The sequence below is a fragment of the Aquarana catesbeiana genome, linkage group LG09 (genome assembly GCF_042186555.1).
Source record: "Aquarana catesbeiana isolate 2022-GZ linkage group LG09, ASM4218655v1, whole genome shotgun sequence".
NCBI lineage: Eukaryota > Metazoa > Chordata > Amphibia > Anura > Ranidae > Aquarana > Aquarana catesbeiana.
Window position 1 is genome coordinate 292,478,093 of NC_133332.1, and position 5,695 is coordinate 292,483,787.

Here is a 5,695-nt window from a genome sequence, read left to right on the forward strand (position 1 = left end):
CGAGCAATTGTCAAACAAAATTTTTATTTTTTTTTTTTTAGACAGATTGAGCTTTCGTTTGGTGGTATATAATCACATTGGTTTTTTTTTTTTGGGTTTTTTTTTTTTGGTTTTTTTTTTAAATATAAAAAGACCAAAAAAGTAAGTAACACTTTGTAAATAAGTAATTTTTCTACATCACTGATGAGGCTGCACTGAAGGGCACTGATGAGCAGGCACTGAAAGGCAACACTGACTGGCATCACTGCTGGGCGTTGTGGTTAATGTGAGGAAAGGAAGTGCAGATAACCTGCATTTCCTTGTTTACATGTGATCAGCTGTGATTGGGCGCAGCTGATCACAGGGGTAAAGAGCCTCGACATCGGCTCTTTACTGAGATTGGTGATGCATGGCGAGAGTGGGACGACGTAGTTCCAGAACGAGAGAGCCCCCACCGCACAATACAGCGGGCGGGGGAACACACCGTAGTCGGTTCTATGCTGGGAACACTGCCTGCTTTCCAATGATCAGTCCAGACACTCTCCCCCCCCCTGCACATCCATTCTCTGGGGAGCTCAGTGTGTTGCTGCTTCTTCTCCTCCTTCCCTCAGCTCTTATGCAGCTAAGAACAGAGAAAAAAGGTATTTGTTTTATGCGTGTGTATATATGTATGTGTGTAAATGTTTTCCCTTTTATTTCCATTTTAAACTGAATGGGTTGTTTTACTTGGTGATCGCTCTACATACTGTAGTGGTGCCCCCGTGGGGTCACTGCGTGTTTCAGCATCCACACATTTCACCCTCTGGCTCCACATCCAAATCCTGGCATATCTCTCCCAGAGCTTCACACTGTGCTTCTCACTCACTGGCCCCCGCATGGATTCCTCCTGAATGACTTGCCTGGCAGTGCTCCCAACTGTCCCCTTTCCTGCTCCTGTTCCAGGACACCTCTCAATGACCATGTAGAGAGGCTCCTGAGCTCCAGGCCTGACCCCCCCACAGCAGGCTAGTCATGGGTATATATAGGAGGCCTGCCCCCTGCCAATCCTAGTCGGGGATTGGTCAGGGCTCCCACATACACCCCATGTCACTCCAGCTCTCTGATTTGATATGGGATTTGTTCTGCGCCGAATGCGCACAAAGACCCTAAAATCAAGAGAGGTTTCCAAAAGAACGTTAAAAAAAGGAGCCTAGGGTGCCTGATATGAAATAGGTAGAGTAAAAACAGTGAAAAACCAGGGGGGGGGGGGGGGGGGTTTGGGGAGAGAGACTAACCCTCCAGATGGGGGAGGAAAAAGAGCATACAAAATCCATGTTTTTGAATGATTTCTATTCTTCATCAGATTATCCGTAGGCTATGTAAACAAGGCAGATTGCCGTTCTGACAGGAGGGACTAGGGACTAGGATCCATGTCTACCCCTAGTAAAAGCACCTGCCAATGTACATATAAGCATTGGTTAGGCACGCAGTTAACCCTTTGATCACCCCTGATGTTAACCCCTTCCCAGCTAGTGCTATTATACAGTGACAGTGTATTTTTTTTTTTTTTAGCACTGATCACTGTATTGGTGTCACTGGTCTCCAAGAAGTGTTAGAATGTCTACTGCGATAATGCTGTCCCGCTCTAAGATGCTGATTGCTGACATTACTAGTAAAAAAAAATCTCTGTTTGTAGACGCTCTAACTTTTGCGCAAACCAATCATCATAGGCTTATTGAGATTTTTGTTTTACCAAAAATATATAACAGAATACATATTGCCTTAAATTTCTGAAGAAATTTTGATTTTTTTTCAATTTTTTTTATTAAATAGATTTTAGAGTAGAAAGTAAAAAATATAATTTTAGTTTTTTTTCAAAATTGTTGGTCTTTTTTTGTTTATAGCGCAAAAATTAAAAACTCAGAGGCGATCAAATACCACCAAAAGAATGCTCCATTTGTGGGGAAAAAAAAACTAATTTTATTTGGCTACAGCTTCGCATGACCACGCATTTGTCAATTAAAGTAACACAGTGCCGTATTGCAAAAAATAGCCAGGAAATGAAGGGGTAAATCTTTTGGAGGTAAAGTGGTTAAACAATGGCATTAGTCTGCGGATTCCAATGGGCAACAAATGAACCTGAGTGGCTAAATACCAACATAAAACTTATTTAATAAGAAAAAACTGGCCTTTAAAAAAAAAAAAAAAAAAGGCGGAAGGGTCACCATCTGCATCCTGAAACTACAAAGAATGCAATAAAAAATGCAAGAGTGTAATCTGGGCAGCTAAAATATATTAGGAAGGGAAGTAAAAAAAAAACAAAGAAAACATTTCTTCCAATATATTAATAGTAAAAAAGGGCGATGCAACACATGGGTCCCATAAAAGATGATCAGGGGAAGTTAGTCACAAGTGACAGGCAGAAGGCAACTTTATTGAATCCATTCTTCTCCTCAGTTTATAGGAATGAAGAGGACGGGAATAATAAACAAGACAGTAATGTTAAAGGAGACCTACAGCTAAAGCTTGTTTGGCTGTATTTCTCCTGTGGATCACGAGTGCAGTTCGTTCTGCACTCCTGTGACCCTTTTTCAGCAGATAGCAGGCTGACGTCACAGAGCCGATCCCATCACAACAGTGAAGTCGGGATCCGCCCACATGCCTGGACTGGCACCCAGCTCAGCCTCTCAATGAGCCACTGAGAGCCTGAGCCAGCCTCACCCACCCCCTTTCCAGCCCAGCACTCCAGTGCTTGGGGGGGGGGGGTAAAGAGCAGAGAGCCGTGACTGACAGAAGCTCACTGCTCACGGAGCTATGAGAACCGAGCGATTGACTGTTCGAGCCTGTGGGGACAGATGCAGCATTCACCTAGGTGGGTGTAATTCTGAAAAAAGACAAACCCCATACTTCGTTTAATAGCAGTAATTAAAATATACCCTTATGGCTGAGAGATTAGTGTTGAAAAAATTACTAGAAAAAAAATAACAACACACAGCCATTAATGTCTAAACTGCTGGCAACAAAAGTGAGTACACCCCTAAGTGAAAATGTCCAAATTGGGCCCAGAATGTCAATATTTTGTGTGGCCACCATTATTTTCCAGGACTGCCTTAACCCTCTTGGGCATGGAGTTCACAGAGCTTCACAGGTTGCCACTGGAGTCCTCTTCCACTCCTCCATGACGACATCACGGACCTGGTGGATGTTAGAGACCTTGCGCTCCTCCACCTTCCATTTGAGGATGCCCCACAGATGCTCAATAGGGTTTAGGTCTGAAGACATGCTTGGCCAGTCCATCACCTTTACCCTCAGCTTCTTTATCAAGGCAGTGGTCGTCTTGGAGGTGTGTTTGGGGTCGTTATGTTAGAATGCTGCCCTGTGACCCAGTCTCCAAAGGGAGAAGATCATGCTCTGCTTCATTATGTCACAGTACACATTGGCATTCATGGTTCCCTCAATGAACTGTAGCTCCCCAGTGCTGGTAGCACTCAGGCAGCCCCAGACCATGACACTCCCACCACCATGCTTGACTGTAGGCAAGACACACTTGTCCTCACCTGGTTGCCACTCCATACACACACACTTGACACCATATGAACCAAATAAGTTTATCTTGGTCTCATCAGATCACAGGACATGGTTCCAGTAATCCATGTCCTTAGTCTGCTTGTCTTCAGCAAACTGAGGGCTTTCTTGTGCATTAACAGGCTTCCTTCTGGGTCGACAGCCATGCAGGCCAATTTGATTCAGCTCATTCTGAGCACTGACATGCTGACCCCCCACCCCACCCCTTCAACCTCTGCAGCAATGCTGGCAGCACTCGAACGTAAATTTCCCAAAGACAACCACTGGATATGACGCTGAGCATGTGCACTCAACTTCTTTGAATAACCATGGCGAGGCCTGTTCTGAGTGGAACCTGTCCTTTTAAACTGCTGTATGGTCCTGGCCACCATGCTGCAGCTCATTTTCAGGGTCTTGGCAATCTTCTTATAGCCTAGACCATCTTTATGTAGAGCAACAATTCTTTTTTTCAGATCATCAGAGTTCTTTGCCATGTGGTGCCATGTTGAACTTCCAGTGACCAGTATGAGAGAGAGAACGATGACACCAAATTTAACACACCTGCTCTTCAGTCACCCCTGAGACCTTGTAACACTAACGAGTCACATGACACAGGGGAGGGGGTGGCTAATTTGGCCCAATTTGGGCATTTTCACTTTTACAGGGGTGTACTCACTTTTGTTGCCAGCGGTTTAGACATTAATGGCTGTGTGTTGAGTTATTTTGAGGGGACGGCAAATTTACACTGTTATACAAGCTGTACACTCACTACTTTACATTGTAGCAAAGTGTCATTTCTTCAGTGTTGTCACATGAAAAGATAGTAGTAGGGGTAGTCCTTAAGTGGTTAATGGCAACCAACTTGGATTTATGAAAGACCATTCTTGCCAGACCAACCTTTTAACATTCTCTGAGGAGGTGAGCTTTAACTTAGGATAGAGGAAGGCCTGTGGACAGATTTGTACCTAGATTTCGCTAAGGCAGTTGACACAGTACCGCAATCAATTAATTTACAAATTAATGTTGTTTGGCGTTGATGATTTGGTATGTACCTGGATTGAAAACTGGTGGCGGGAATGCATCCAGAGGGTGGTCATCTAAATATATATTCTCTAAATAGTCTGGATCGATTATGAAAATAGTTGTCAATTATTTTCATAATTGATTAGTTGGTCAGCCGATTAGTTGGCCTGCATACAGAATGCATTATTTGTTTACATATTAGAAAATACAGTGCAACACATACAGCTCAGTACACCGTCCATCCATGACAGTAGATTTCTGAGAATATGTGAATGTATGAAGAGCAATGCCTCGTGGGACATGTAGAAGGAAGTGAGTGGGAAAGAGAAGGAAGTGAGTGATTCTAAAGGCAGAAGTTTTATTCCCATTGCTACGGGGCACTTTATATACTATACTTTAAGGGCTCTGTGCAGGGAAGATCAGCATCTGGACCCAGAGAAGCTGGAGGCTGATGGACTGGAGGTAATATAAGGCATTACTAATAAATGAAATTTAATGTACATTTTTACTAGTGTAGTGCATTATATTTAAAATGATTATACCCATGCAAAAAAAAAAAAACTCAACCTTTAGTACTACTTTAATATAAAAGATGTATATTCCCCCCTCCACCCTTCATATAGCTTCATGTCTGACTCCCAGTTAAATACCCTGTGTATCTGACTTCTGGGTATATTTATTATTATTATTACTTTCTGCTATTTTTGTACAATAAAGGACTGTTTTATTTTTTTGAACCCCATCATGACAGGTGATACAAAAAGCATGCTGCTACTAAATGTCTTATGCTGCCCAGACGTATCGGTTTTTGGACGAGAATATTTGTATGAATATTCGTATGAAAATTCTTTGTACATTTGATGAATGGACAAATGATGTTTGAAAATTTCACTTGCTTTTACCATTTAATTTTTAAATTACATTCATTTCTGAACAAAAACCACATACACTGTCCAAAAATTTTTTGGATCAAGAAAGGGTTTTCTCTTCTGCTCCTTCAAATTTTCCTGTCACTGTGGTTGAAAACGGAATTTCGATATGACCCCGCTAACTATTAGAAATTTTTACAAACACGCTTGGAACGAAAATTTCCTATGGAAAAATGTGTATGGCCAGCATAAGCGACACAGAACATGCAGGGTTTGTATCA